This window comes from Myotis daubentonii, chromosome 12, assembly GCF_963259705.1.
Source record: "Myotis daubentonii chromosome 12, mMyoDau2.1, whole genome shotgun sequence".
In the NCBI taxonomy this organism is placed as follows: domain Eukaryota; kingdom Metazoa; phylum Chordata; class Mammalia; order Chiroptera; family Vespertilionidae; genus Myotis; species Myotis daubentonii.
Genome location: NC_081851.1, coordinates 44,367,200 through 44,381,698, shown reverse-complemented (window position 1 = coordinate 44,381,698; position 14,499 = coordinate 44,367,200). Strand labels below are relative to the sequence as shown.

The following is a 14,499-nucleotide window of genomic DNA, read 5'->3' as shown; positions in this document are numbered from 1 at the left end:
AATCGAATCTGGGACCCTTCAGTCTGCAGGCCTATGTTCTATCCACTGAACCAAACCAGCTAGGGCTTAAAATGTATGTTTTCTGATCATAAAAATAATAAATACCATTTGGAAAAGAGAATACACTCTTTCCACCTCTACTACATTTAAAACATGATTTCCAGGGTGAATTTCTGAAGCCATGTTTGACTCTTCCCTCCAGGGGTTTTCAGAGGAGATGGATGAGTAAACCCCGTCTGACCCCTGGTTCCATCACGGCCCCTGTTGCCCGTTGAGAGTGCTTCGGCCCCCGTGCCTTCATTTCATTCAGGTGATCACAGCTGCCTAGACGTTCATTTTAACCAGATTTTACTGATAAAAGTGTATAGGGACAGTCAGGCATTAGCATTGGGCTGCTATTCTATTATAAACGTTTTGAGTACAGACTTTGCCAGAAACTAGCTGTTACTGTAGGAGAGTCTGTCAGCCTCTCTGCCTGTTTATCATTTGTGAAATTTGATTTGATTATTTGTAAGGTTCTATAAATTGCCCCGATTCATAGTTTAAAAATAAAATGTTTATTTGATTAATCTACTTCCTCCACCATGGTTCTTAACCCTTTTCACCTCAATTTTACTGTTTTCTCATTACCCAGCCCTACCGTTCTCCCACGTGGTAAGGAGTGAAATGTTCTCCTTTCCACTGTTCACGCCAGTGAGCAAACTCGCCTCCCTTCTTAGTCATTTTTGTGTTCTTTCTCTGCTCTTTCTGCTATCTTCCCAGTCTCTCATCCCAAAAGAGGCCTCGCAAAAACAGGTTTGCCGCTGATGTATGGCTTTAACTGACACATTAATTAGCAAGTCTTTATTTGGCACCTACAATGACCAAAGCACAGCCCAGCGCTGCTAAAAAGGTAAAAGAAGTTTAAGACTTGTTCCCAGTCCTCTAGGAGACACTACTACTGAGGCTGCAAATCCTAGCTGCCTCCGCTTCAGTGCTGACCTCCGAGTCGCCCACCCGGACAACCACTCCTCCGTGCCAAATGTTCTCTTCTCAGGGCTCTGCGTCTCCACACCTGGTTTCTTCCTGGCTCTTTTTGCTGCATCCTCCCTCGGGTCCACTGACTAATTGGGTCCTCAGGAGCTCCGTCCTAGTCCCTCTTCTCCTCCCAGTCTCTTTTCATTCCCTGGACTATTTCAACCATTCCCATAACTTCAGTTACCATCTATATATTGATAATTCCCCCAAATCTGTATCTTCATTCAGATATACCAGTATGTCTGGGGCAGGACCCTTGATTGCATTAATGTATTTGTAGTGAAATATGGGCTATGTGAAAACTATACCCTTTTGTAGGTTCCAGTCAGATTTTGCTGCCAAGTTCATTTTTGGGTCACCGTATGAGATAACGTTGTTTTCAGAGCTTTCTGGACTGCAGAATTGCAGAGAAGATCATGGACCTGCATGTGGAGGGATGTCCTGTGTCAGCCCAGGGAGGGATCTGCATTTCCCTTTCCACAGAATAACAAGTATTCACAAGACTTGAGGTCTCTCTACTTGCAGAATGAGGAATAACCAATCTCTTGTAAACAGTTTTTCTTGTTAAAATTACATATGTCTATGTATAAAATTACAAAATGATATATATGTATATGTATAAAGTTCTACCACATCTGGCTTTGTTGGGGTCCAGCCCCACCAGGTCCAAGGGTTCCCAAAGGTGTGGACGGAGTTGGCGAAGAAGGAAGGACACAGAGACAGCGTTCAGTTGATCAGCATAGCGAGGTTCTCTTTTTATTCTCCTATTACATCTATATTTACACCATTTGATCCTATAAGCATGCTTCATGGTATGTTTTGGGTAACGTTCTACAGTTCCTTGTTTCTTATCTGACCTTTGCCAAAAATCCTGTCTCTATCTAGTCCTGTTGATTTTAATCTTGTCTAGGTTAATCTCTGTGTTTCCATTACAAGGGCGATTCCAAGGTCACTGCTCTACTGATAGGCTACAAGGAAGTGACTGAAGGAGATTCTCCTACCCAGTAAAGGTTATGTCCTCCCAGCCTCACTGCTTGCCTTCCCTGGGACTGCCCTGTGTCGGTGGATCTCCAGGGGCATAGGCTTTGGTGCTTTCCCTGGTGGGCAGACCCCTGGGGATGTGGGCCCAACAAGTCCCGAATTTATTGCCAACAGTCTTAGTCCAAGTTCTTCATAAGTAGTACATGGTATTTCTGTAACACTAGGGGGTTTTACTGATTTATTCTCTTCCTTAGTCCTGTTAATCCCTAACCTGGGGAAACAACCTTTCTCGGGGAGGTGGTCCTGTTTAAAACACATAGCACTAAGAGGGGGAGCAAACATATGCCATATACCCCAGGTCCCTTGAAACATAAGCTGTGCAGATGTTTCTTCCCTGCAGCGACTGTGTCAAGCAGCAAGGGTGTTCCGGCTTCCGGCAAATTCCCCCATTTTTATTTTTTAAATGACAGCGCGTGTAAATCAGCGGCCACCTCTCGGATTGGGTTGTTTAAGACTCGGAAGAAGACTTGTTTGTGATTTTGCTAACAGGTCAGTCTGAGGCTTAACCCTATATTGGCTCCCCACATGGCTCCCCACTACAAACAATAGTGGCAATATCAGATTCCAGCACCTCACTGTCTAGCATTTCTCACTTAGCTGAAATGTTTGGGCTTTCTGTAATACCTAGTACTTCCTGAATTTACACGCAAACATTCATGTGTATGGCTTTAATTCTTGGATATTTAAATAGATATATAGCAATGAACAAATTAATTCCCCAGCTCTTTTAAATGATGACTACTTTCATACCCTAGCATAACACTTCCTAGGAGTTGGCCCTACAGCCAGATTAGTCACAGAGCTAGAGGATGTTCACTAAAGGGGGTGGGGGAGGGCGAAGGGCAGTGCCAGGGAGAGTCTGGATGCAATGTTATTTTAGTATTTTCAGTGAGACAGAGAAAAACCTCATGCAAATATCTCTACCCTCCTTTGGTAGAGATATTTGGTTTTATAAAACCTTTCTTTGACCAAATCTCCATTTTGTATTAGACCCTTGTTGATGATGTCTGTTTAAGTCCTAAATAAAGGCTTATTTGTTTGCCCTGCCGTATCCATAATTGCTCTAACTGCTCATTTTGGTTTCCTATTGTGTAGACTGTTCTAGGAAGCTTGGCAGGAAGCACACTATGAAAATGTGGAACTGAGCAGCTCAATGTGTGCAATTTGGGAAGTTCAGCAGATGCCAGGGCTTAGCAGGCTCCCGGTTTGTTCAAGACTAATCCTCTGGATTTTCATTCTTGTGGGCATCATGCCCCTTAAGTCTGAGGGCTTGGGTCCCACCCAAACTCAGTCTACACAGCCATCTCCCAGCTGTCTCTCTCTCTTTTTTTTTTTTTTTTAATTAGAGACAGGAAGGGGGAGAGAGAGAGAAAGGGGGCAGGTGGGGGGGGGGGGGGGAATACTGATCTGAAAGAGAAATACCGATAGGTTGTCTCCCACATGCACCAGGACCAGGGATCAAACTCGCAACCTAGGAATGTGCCCTGATGGCAAATGGAACCCACCCCCTTTAGGTGTATTGGAGGAAGCTTCAACCAACTGAGCCACCCGGCCAGGGCCCAGCTGTCTCAGTCTTAAAAACCAGGTTAGTCGCTGATACTTGGAAGCTGTCCTGTCACTTCTTCCTACGTAGAAGAGTAGTGAGATAATTGGGTTCCAGAGCTGGTTCTGGTAAAGGCTGACATGTTTTCTGGGGACATGAGTGTGGTTTCTAGGAGACCTGAATTGAGCAAGGGATTGCCCATGCAACATCATCCTCCCTATAGTGGATGGCATGTTTTGCCCCCACTATAGGAGGGATGATTAAGATATTAACAGCAGTGGCTGTCAGCTGAGTCCCTCTCTGAGATTTCTCCTCTGCTGAAAACAGCCACTTTGCTGATGCTTACGCTCCTTTCCAAAGAGCAACCCACAAATACTGTGTGGTTGATGCAAGGGTAAATAGGCTCAGCTCTCTCACACTCACTTAGGACAACTCTGAGCTATCCTAGCACCAGAGGTCTCCAAAAGATCAGCTAAGGCCTTTGTCGTGCCTGCATTGCAGTTTACCTTCTCTATCCATTCCCGTTTACTTCACTCTCCCAGGAGCTGGTGCTGAGAGCACTCCCCATAAAATTCCCACATGCAAACCCCTGTCTCTCAGGCTGGGGAAACCCTACCGGCAACAACTTCCTTTATCCTGGTTGGTGCTGCACTGACTGTGTTTGGGGGCCCACACCTTCATGTGATGACCCAGGAGTAAACCATAATTGGTCTAAGTTAGTCAGGTGGGCGCATTCATTTAGCCAGTGATTGGCTTTGGAAGGGTCATGTGACTCCAATGAGATAGGAAGGGAAATCTGGTAGGGGACTGTAGGAAAGGTTTTCTGCATCACAAAAAGAGACAAGGGAGAATAGAGTTCCTTTTCTGCCAGTGTTAGCCCTGATGAGATACCTGAAATAGCTATAAAAAAGGACAGAGGTGGGAAGAAGATGGAGCAAAGAGAACAGCAGAGAAATCAAACTGAAGCAGTACCTACCTTGCCTGTGATCTTTTTGTCGTATTTGACAAGTCCCCTTTGACAGTACAGAAGGGGTTTGTCGCAGGGGTCCTGAATGATGGAGTTAGGTCTACAATCTCTGATTTTTGTTCCAATTCCAGCTGCCCTTTGTTCCAATTCCCCACCCTTTGGAAGTCTGTACTTTAAAAAAAATTATTATTTAAATATATTTTTTATCGATTTCAGAGAGGAAGGGAGAGGGAAAGATAGAAACATTAATGCTGAGAGAGAATCATTGATAGGCTGCCTCCTGCACACCCTACTCTGGGGATTGAGCCTGAAATCTGGGCATGTGCCCTGACTGGGAATCGAACTGTGACCTCCTGGTTCATAGGTCAATGCTCAACCACTGAGCGACAACGGCCAAGCTGGAGTTATGCACTTTTTGAAAGGTTTGATTGCCAGGATTCTTTCTTGAAAATTTCCTGGTGACCCAAATTCTCTTTTTTTCTGATATTTTACAACGTTTAATTTGACTGTGGTTTGTCAATTAAACTCTGCTTCCTTTTTCTAGGGCAATATGGGCAGGAAGTTTATAGAGTTGATGTTATGCAATAATACCCGCAGCTGAGGGTGGAGTGAGAGTGACTCCTAAAGGATGCTGACTCCGGAAAACCATGTTCTGGGATGGTTTTAGATAAGAAAAGAAAGAAAGGTGATGAAGAGGCTTGCAAACTGTAGAGGAACAAGGGCTTGAACCTATTATTTGGCCCAGAATAGGATATTTATTTTTAGAAAAATGCATTCTTTCCTATCTGTAGTTTGTTTTGAAATGTCAGTTCATAACTGCCCAGAATCTGGTGCAGAAGAAATTGCCTGGCATAGTAGTGGGGAGCCTACTTCTTTCTTCCATTTGCCAGCACTCCCCTCTGTCTACAGACTGTGCTTCCTAATATATAAACAATAAAATGTACAAATCCAAAGTACACAGTGTGATAAGTTTTGACAATGGCATGCTTTTATGTAACCATCATTCTAGTCAACAGATGGAATGTTTCTCTCATCTCAGAAAGTTCCTTCATGCTTCTCTTTCCAGTTAATTCTGTTCTTATCCTCAAAGCAACTAGTGTTCTGACTTCTATAACCATAGACTAGTTTTAACCTGTTCTTGAACTTCATGTATATTATTTTGTGTTTGACTTATTTCACTCAACATGTTTTGAGATTCTCCATGTTATCACATTTATCCTGCTTCCCTTTTAAGACTATCATGGGGTCCATTGCTCTCTGACTTCATCTGACTGTTTGGTTTAAACTAGTGGCCTGATGCATGAAATTCATGCAAGAGGCTCAGTCCTTGCAGCTGTGGCAGCTTACCTTGGTCCTTGCAGGCCCGGCTTCATTCAGAAGGACTTCTGAAAGGTCATTCGGCTGTCCGGTCTAATTTGCATATTACACTTTTATTATTATAGATGAGGAGACCCTGCCCATCCTGGTGATTGCTAAGCAAGTGTCCTATAAGTCACTGGGTCCTAATGACCAAGCAAGTGGCTCCTCCTAGGGACAGCCAATTGATCCTTCCATTCTACGTGATGATGATGATGATGATGATGATGATGATGATGATGATGTCTGAGCTCTTTGGAATGAGGATAGCATAACAATTCCTCCTATAAACTGCCAGGACAAATGCCCAGAATTCTATGCCAAGATACCACCTGTACTTTATCCTGGTGAGGACTTGGTCCCACTGCCATGGCCAAGGAAGAAACAAATATTTATTAAGCACCAAGTATCTACAGGCACTTGGTCATATATGACCTCATTTCCCCTTCCTGGGAACTCTTTGAAGTAGGTGTTACTATACCCATGAGGACACACAGGGCTTATTCCTAGAGTAGGAGTTGAATCTGAGTTTGTAGACTTCCATAACATGATTTTTTACCAGCAGCAGCCAAGACCTAAGCCCCTGTGTCCATCTGAGGTGGCTCATGCATATCTCCAGGTGACCATTAGAACTCACAGTCATTACCATGTCTGGATGCTGCAGGGTTAGGAGAGGACTTGAAGCTAGAGGTACTTCCTCTCTCAATAAGAGCCAACTAGAGTTGGCAGATAAGTCTTAACTTTTCGGAAATAGTCTGCTCTCCTTAGCTGGACAGCTTTGACTTTTGGTGAAGGCCAGCAGATCTTTGTTATGCCCCTTGGAAATCACTGCTTCTTAACAGTTGTGTTTATGACTGAGATGGTTTCCAGACTCAGAAAAGCTTTACAAAGGATGATGCTAGGAAAGAGGCATTAGGTTCTCTAATAGGCTTATACCTTGATAATCATATTAATGGCATTGTCTCATGCTTGATGCTACAATTATGGGCCTCTCCTCTTGCATGCAGTTTTGCAGTTTGATAATAATTAGGAGTATGATTTTGCATTTCTCCTTAATGAAAGTTCCATTCACCAAAATAACATGATGATCCTAATAGAGATGACCATTCCCTTCAAATTGCTGACCTTATATCCCATTGCAATGTCATATACAAGCTGGACTTTACTAACCTGGGAATTCTGAATTTTTCTAGCACCAAGACTCTGTGGGATATGGAGCAAATCCCTTGGAATCACGATATTGGTTTCTGGTATCTTCATCTGATAATAAGGTTTTATGTTTCTCTGTTGTTGCAAAGTCAAAGTAATCTTGGAGGAGAAAGGGTTTGCTTTAGGAGCCAGATAATTTTTAGCCTGTAACTCAATTGTTTAACATTCATGATATTATCTCCAGTGTCAGGTGTTTGGCCTCTAGAAAGCTACTTTAGGGGCCTTCTTTTTCTCATTTGCAAGTGCCAAAGGATTTGGACTGGAATCCTAAGAATGATCCCACCTTTCCATTAGTAATTAATATTTTAACCATTGACAGAGGCGGCTGTTTTTTCCTGTAGTCTTCATGGCCCCACCTGGGACTGATTAACAGACTACCACAACACTGCTATCCTTCTGGAACAACCTAAGTGCATAGCATATATGAGATTTGGGGATTTGTGCTGCTGATGCTACCCTCAGAACTCAGCTCAAATGTCACGTCCTCTTGGATTTCTCAGACAAATGGGACTCTATACTCCCTTTGGCCCATATCGCAACTGTAATTATATAATTGATAGTGCATTTAAATGTTTAGCCCTCCTCTCTCCAGGTAGACTGTGAGGGCCAAGAAGGAAGAGTTTGCCTGCCATGTTCACCACTCCAGTGCCTAGCCCTGTGCTGTGCCCCTATAGATGGTCAACACATATTTGTTAAATATATGAATATTTAATTTAAATAACTAAATAGCACATCTTTACCTAATGATAATGGACTTAAGCCCCAACTCAAGTGTAAAGACTACAGCCAAGTGGGTGCGGGATTTAGTCCCCAAAGACAGTGTAACTATTACAGATACACTTTCAGCTGCATTAATTAATAGCTCAATGGAGAGAATGCCCTTATTTTTTAAATTTCAGGGCTTGCACAGCTTTTGGCAGCTGCAAAGGATACAAGCTAATTTCCTTGTTGGCTGCCAGCTGACAGTGTAGCAGTTCCTTAACTAAAAACTCCTTGGCTAGCAGTTCCTGAAAGTCTGTCTGTGGCTATTGGGAGTGCAGTTAAAGGGAAGACACATACACATAGAAACAATATTACCGATCCGATGGCACCGAAAAATCTTCAGATGTTAGTGTTCAACCATAGCAATTAAAGAACAGGTTAAAGGCACTTTATTTAAACCAAGAAACATGGACTCAGAATTAATTATTTTGACACAAAATGTAAGATCTAGACTTCATTTGTTTATTAATCAATACTTTCTGTAGAGTTCTTAAAGATATTCTAATTTCTAGACAATGTTTATTAGCTTTCTAAATTATGAAAGTTAATATACTGGAAAAATACAAAATTTAAAGTCAGTAAAGGTATAAAATTCATTTCTCCTCCTCCAACACCCCTATCCCACACCCGGGGTAACCAGGATTACCAATCAGTGTGCACCCTTCCAGATGTTTTTCTATGAATACGCAAAAATAGCTTGTTTCTTGGACATTATGTCGTACGTACTCTTAGGAGAATCATGTGATCAATATAAAAGCAAAAAGGCCTGGAGGCGCAAATCAAAACTTTCCTAGATCTGACTGAGAAGTCCTGTTTCTAGTGGAACCGTGTGGCTCAGTGCATCCAGCAACGCCCTCTTCTTTCGCGCTAGTTTAAAACTGAGTGGGCTGAGCTCATAGGTGCCTGAAATTCCTATGGAAACAATTTTGGGCTAATTCCGCCTCAGATAGTCTTCTAAAAAATGCAAATAGTCGAGGGTGGAGTGTCCTTAATTCCTCAGTCAGATTATCTAAAAGGGGAACGCTGCTCTTTTCCCGTAGAGAAAAGGACCAAAGGAGGTGAGGCGGCTTTCCAATACGCCTGGGGCCAGGCTTGCCTTCCGGCGGGACGCACTCGGGACAAGCTGGCTGCGCCGGGCCTTTCCAACCAGGGCAGCCTCTCCCGGTCGCTCTGCGCTCACCTGGGGTCCCCAAGGTTGTGTCAACAGCGGCTCGGCCTCCGCTTAGAATGCAGTGCTCTGGCGAGCCCTTGGGGGCGCTGGCGCTGGGCTCAGACAGTGCGCCTGTGGTCCCCCGAGTTCAGGCCGGTGGCTGTCTTTGGCGCCAAGCCCCCACCATCACCGTGAGCCGGTGGGGGTGGTGGTGGTGGTGGTGGTGGTGGTGGTGGTGGTGGTGGGGTGTGTGTGTGTGTGTGTGTGTGTGTGTGTGTGTGTGTGTGTGTGTTAGAGTTCAGCCATTTAGGTCGCACCTGGGTATACGCCCTGTCCCTTGGGCCGCGGCGCGGGTTCGAGGCCCAGCCTCTGGGAACTTTGCGTTTCCGTTTCCCGAGACACCCGTGGATCCTCGAGGAAACCTGCAGGACACCGCAAGGGGAACCAAAACTTCTCCCTCACCGCGTCCCAAGGCAGCTTCACAAACCTGAGCTAGGGTGGCAGTGGCAAATAGGGCGCCACCCGTAGGCCTTGGAATCTAGGACACCATTTGGGCACCTAAGAACGGTGGGTGGAAAGCATTGGTCAAGTCCCGCTTTGGCCCTGATTCCTCCCCCCACCTTCCACGGTGGAACCTCGGGTTTTGCGGGGACGCCGCAGTCCCAGCCCTTGAGGTATGGCCGGTCCGGGGTAGGTCAGGTCACAAACTGGCTCTGGCCAAAAAGGGTCACTGGGGCCCCAACGAGGCCATGTGTTTAGCTTCCCAAAGTCAGACGTTCTCCAAGGGGGGCGACCAGCAGCTGAGGGTTTGGGTTGGGTAGGAAAGGGAATATCGTTCTTTTGAACTTCTAGCTGCCCCACTTTCCCGAAGGGTCTACTTTTGGGGTCGCTTCCCTCCAGCGTCGCCTGGTGCTTCCCAGGTGTGGTGCTGGGCAGCCCGGAGGAGCGCCAGCCTGCGTGGGTCCTGGGCGCCGACTAGCTGACAGTCGGCAGCAGGGCCTTTCCCAAACTTGGGGCGCCGGGCGGCGGGCGGGGCTGGGAGGTGACGCGAGGGGTGGTGCCGGGCCCGATTGGCCTGTCGGGCGGGGCGGGCGGGGCGCGCCCGGGAGCCCAGGGCGGGGACGAGGCGGGGAGCGGATCCCGAGCGAGGCGCAGCTGCGGTGACGGCAACAAGTGCGGGAGCCCAGCCGAGCCGGCGCTGTTCCCGTCGCCGACCCCGACGGGCCGCCAGTCGCGGGCGCAACGCATGGAGCGTGAGCGGCGGCGGTCGCCCGGCTGAGCCGCGCCGAGCGGCCGGGACGTGGATGTGGCCGCGATATCCCGCCCCCGCCCCGCTGAGCAGAAGCTGCTGCCGGACAAGGTAGGGCCGAGCGGGTGTGCACCCCGCCGCTTCCCTCTCCCCCGACTTCCCCAGGCCAGCTCCGCTCCCGCAAACTGCTCCCTGTAACCCCCCACCGTACCGCAGCCACTGGCCTCCGCTTCTCCAGCCCTAATCTCGTTCTTCGCCGGCTCCGGCTTCGTCCCGGCCGAGGGAACAGCCCCAGGTGGCTCCTGCCGCATTTCGCGTCCTCCCACCCCCACCCCACCCCACCCCACCCCCACCCCCTCTCTGCGCCGCCTTCCTCACCTTGGACTGGAAGAGGCCAGGGAAATCCCACGGCAGCTTGTTGCCCCATCCCATCCTCACCCCCGGGCCCGGGGATCCGGGACATCCCCTCCGCCCCACTGCACCCCAACTTCCGGGGGAGCCCGCGCCGGGGTGCTGCAGGCACGGTGAAGGGGCGTGTGGGGCCGGGCGTCCTCTTCGGGGTTGCTCCGGCATTTTGGGGAGTAGGGCCGCGCGTGAAGTCGCGCCCGCACCCTCGCACCCCGCACCGGCACTGCGCCGGTCTCCCGTGCCGCAGGGGGAGATCAGGTGTTTCGTGAGCCCAAGAGCCGCCACGGCCTGTCCCCACCTCCAGCTGCCTGCCACTGCCACCTCCGGGTCCCCACAGACTGTTTTCTGCGAAACTTAGGGAGAACCTTTCGCTTTGACCTCTAAAAAAATATTCCACAGCGCCCGCGTTGAATGATTAACCAGGCTGAGACCTGGGGAGGGGGGGGTGGGTGCTGCGGGGAGCGTGCAGCCGGCCTCTGCAAAACACCTCCCGGGAGTAGGCGCGGGGCGGGTGGGGGGGGGCACTTCGTCCTCTGTGGGCGCTGGTCCTGGCGGCTCCCCGGGGACGGCAGGCGGTCCCTTCTGGAGGCAATAAAACTTAATTTCCAGGCCACAGCACTTGACACTCTGAGCTGGGGAGCCCCACTCCCCATGAACTCCCCACAAGTTGCACAGCGTGAAAGCGCATCTGTGAAAATGACATGGACATTTAAATCCCTGGTTGTCGAGGAGACTCTCTCATTCCTGCCTGAAACGTGGGAGTGGTATGTTGGTCTTTGCTCCCCTACCACTCATGGCCTCCTGGACGCCCCTCCCCGCCCCCCCCCCCCCGCCCCCATCTTCGTAGAACGATAGTTTAGAACAGTTATATTCTCCTGCCTCTCTCTTTTTGGAGGCTTGCTTTAGATTTCAGATTGCGAAGCCCGTTGTTGGAAATGAGCTTCTACTTGTAATAAATTTTTCCAGTGTAATTGTGCCTCCGAAGGTGGTGGGATGGTTAACGAGGAGGCCAGCTGAGCCTGGACTGGCACTAGAAAGGCGGGGACAGAGGTGATCTCAGCCAAGGGCTCTCTGGCCGCTTCGTGGTCGCGCCCATGCAGATCCTGACAACTGACCCAAGGTCTGGGCGGTCACTTCCCACTGTCCTAGTTTTCACTTCTGTTTCTTTTGAATAGAGGTTCTTAAGCCTGGTGGAATTTGGGAGAGTTTTACACAGAGTCTCTGTACTCTTAAATCAGATTAGGTTTTAAGACCAGGTTGAGTAAACCTTTCTCTGCTGCCCAGCCTTATCAAATGTCTTTATCTTTAGATCTTTTTGAAACGACTTTTTCAGTTTGGAATACAGCTTTTCCCACTTAGGAATCTACCTACAGCAAGTGGTCACTGCTTTCCATTTAGATTTTCGTGCAGATGGCAGGTGTGTATGGTGAAAGGTCTAATTCTCCACGAAAGTTCAAAGTTTCCACCCTCACTGTTCACTAGTCTTGATTCTATCCTGTACTGTTCAGTGACCCTGGGCAAGTTTAGCATCCCTGCCTCATTTTCCATATCTGGTTTTGGGGATGGTAATGTCTGTTCTACCAGGTAGTTTTTGAGAGCAAATAGTTTGCCTAACTGCAGTTAAGAAGTGCTTAATGAGTGGTGGACATTGTGTTATCAGTATAGAAGTTCCTCCATGCATCAACTTCCCCTAGAAGGAAAAACAGTAAAGAAGGAAAAACAGTAACTGTCGTAGAAACCGTTTGGATTTGTCTGACTGAAAGATACTAAAGTTGCTAAAAATAGAAAAGTGAAACTTGATAATTTATGGTTGATTTTTCCCCTGTACATTTTGTTTAAATGGGTGGCTTTTTTTTTTTTTTAATAAAAGAGTTACATTAGGAAATTAATGTGTCTAAAAATTCTTAATCATTTTGCTTTTCATGAGGCACTGCTGGTACAAAGCTAAGATATTCTTTTTTTTTAAATTTTGTTTTATTGCTTCAAGTATTACAAAGAGTATTACATATATCTCCCCCCCCCCCCTTGACATTCCCCCAGCCTCCCCTACCTCCGAGTGTCTTGTGTCCATTAAGCTAAGATATTCGTGATAAAAATATGTGGGTCTTTTCCAACTGATTAAGGGGTAAGAGAAAAGGTGGTGACTCTTTAGTTTCACAAAGAAACTTTGAAACTTTAAGTTTTAGTTTTCTGGTAATGCTGGTTTAAAAAAGCACCAAAAAGAAACCTGATTTGGGGATGCTGACCCAGAGCTGTGAAAGTGCCCGGAGCACTTTCTGTTCTTAACATACTGGGTCAGTGCTTTTAATTCTTTCTAATTTGCTTAATAGCTACAATATTTGACTCTACTCAGAGGTGTTTTTTTGACAGTTTTATTGGACATTTTATGAAAGACTAAAAATTAATAAATGCAAACAGTTACTTTTATAAACATTGAGATTCTTGATCTGGGATAACATTTGGTTATGTAACCTATTACAACACATCAATGGTGGTGTATAAATTACCAGTACTGAAAATTTTTCATAAAAGGCCTTTTGATCTTCGATATGCAGATGCCGAGGGGAAACAAAAATCATTTCAGTCCATTGCCTGCCATTTCTAGTGTGCACAGAAGGTTAAACTGTGAATTAAATTGGACTCTGACAATTTGCAAGTTGGGTTTCCTGAAAGCACCTAAGAAAGACCGCAGCACATAACCCCAACAGGTGTGGATCCAGCGGCCTTCTCCCCAACCCCCAAGGCGTGATAGCTGTTCCTAGTTGCTTGCCAAATATGCCTCCACTTCGTAGGGAGAATAAATTCCTCTCTCTGGGGAGGCAATTACTGCAAGAGGTGTGCGCGCATGTGTCGGATAAAGCTTTCAGAGAACTGATGTAATGATTTCATCATCAAAGGCCGGTGATGAGGTTTTGCTAGTCTGAACAAAACTTCTGTGGGAAGAGCTTGTTACCCGATGAAGAATTTGTTATTAGAGCATAGGTTTCACAATTATTTTACTGCTGGGAAAAGTTCTTTGTATGAGTTTTCTGTTTGTTACAACCCTTAGTTGAGATTTTGCACTCACGGTGAGTTTTATCCTCCTTGCCCATTAGCTTTGTCTTCTTGTCTTGTTTTAATTCTTGTAACAAAAAAAAAAAACTTCTTTTGAGAGTTAGCATTGTTGATAAAGTTATAACATAGGTCTTGAAATATTTGCTGTAATTTTAGGTTTAGGTATTTGCATAGATAGCTCTACGAATATTGTTACAAGTTATTCTGTGCATCCGTGAACATTCCCTTGGAGCAGGGTTTAAAATTGTTTTTATTCAGCCTGGCTGCTGTTGGTTCAGTGATTGAGCGTAGGCCTTTGTACCAGGAGATCACCGTTGGATTCCAGCTCAGGGAATGTACCTGTGTTTCTGACTCGATCCCCAGTAGGGGGCGTGCAGGAAGCAGCTGATCAATGATTCTCTCTCATCGATATTTCTCTCTCTCCCTCTCCCTTCCTCTCTGAAATCAATAAAAAATACATTAGAATAAAATCAATAAAAAATTGCTTTTATTCTGATGTGGCTACAGAGGGGAAATTCCAAGTAGCCAGGAAATTGATACTGTCTACTTTTCATTTTGTGGCATTTCAAAATACATTTATTATTCTAATTTCTTCACTCTGGCATGGTTAGGATGTATGTTGCTTACCAGAATGTTTTAAAAAAACTGATTATCTAAGAGAATCAATTTTAGATTGTGGCTATGTTCCGTCAGTGTGGCTATGTGGTGATTTAGTGGTTAAGAGCTTGGAGTCGACCAAATGA

The 14,499-nt window shown here is 46.3% G+C and overlaps 1 protein-coding gene across 8 annotated transcripts in view; it reads left to right on the top strand.

Annotated features, from left to right (window-relative positions):
- The window catches only part of B3GNT2 (UDP-GlcNAc:betaGal beta-1,3-N-acetylglucosaminyltransferase 2), a 244,919-nt gene that overhangs the window by 91,430 nt on the left and 138,990 nt on the right, over nucleotides 1–14,499 (top strand). For 4 of the 8 annotated variants that reach the window (XR_009447951.1, XR_009447950.1, XR_009447949.1 and 1 more), the window contains exon 1: nucleotides 10,167–10,405. The exons of 2 other annotated variants lie outside the window; for them this stretch is intronic. The gene's annotated coding sequence lies outside the window, so the exon portion shown is untranslated. Of the gene's footprint in view, nucleotides 1–10,166; nucleotides 10,406–14,499 lie in introns of those variants that run through there. 2 more of the 8 variants (XM_059659707.1, XM_059659708.1) reach the window with 1 other exon arrangement.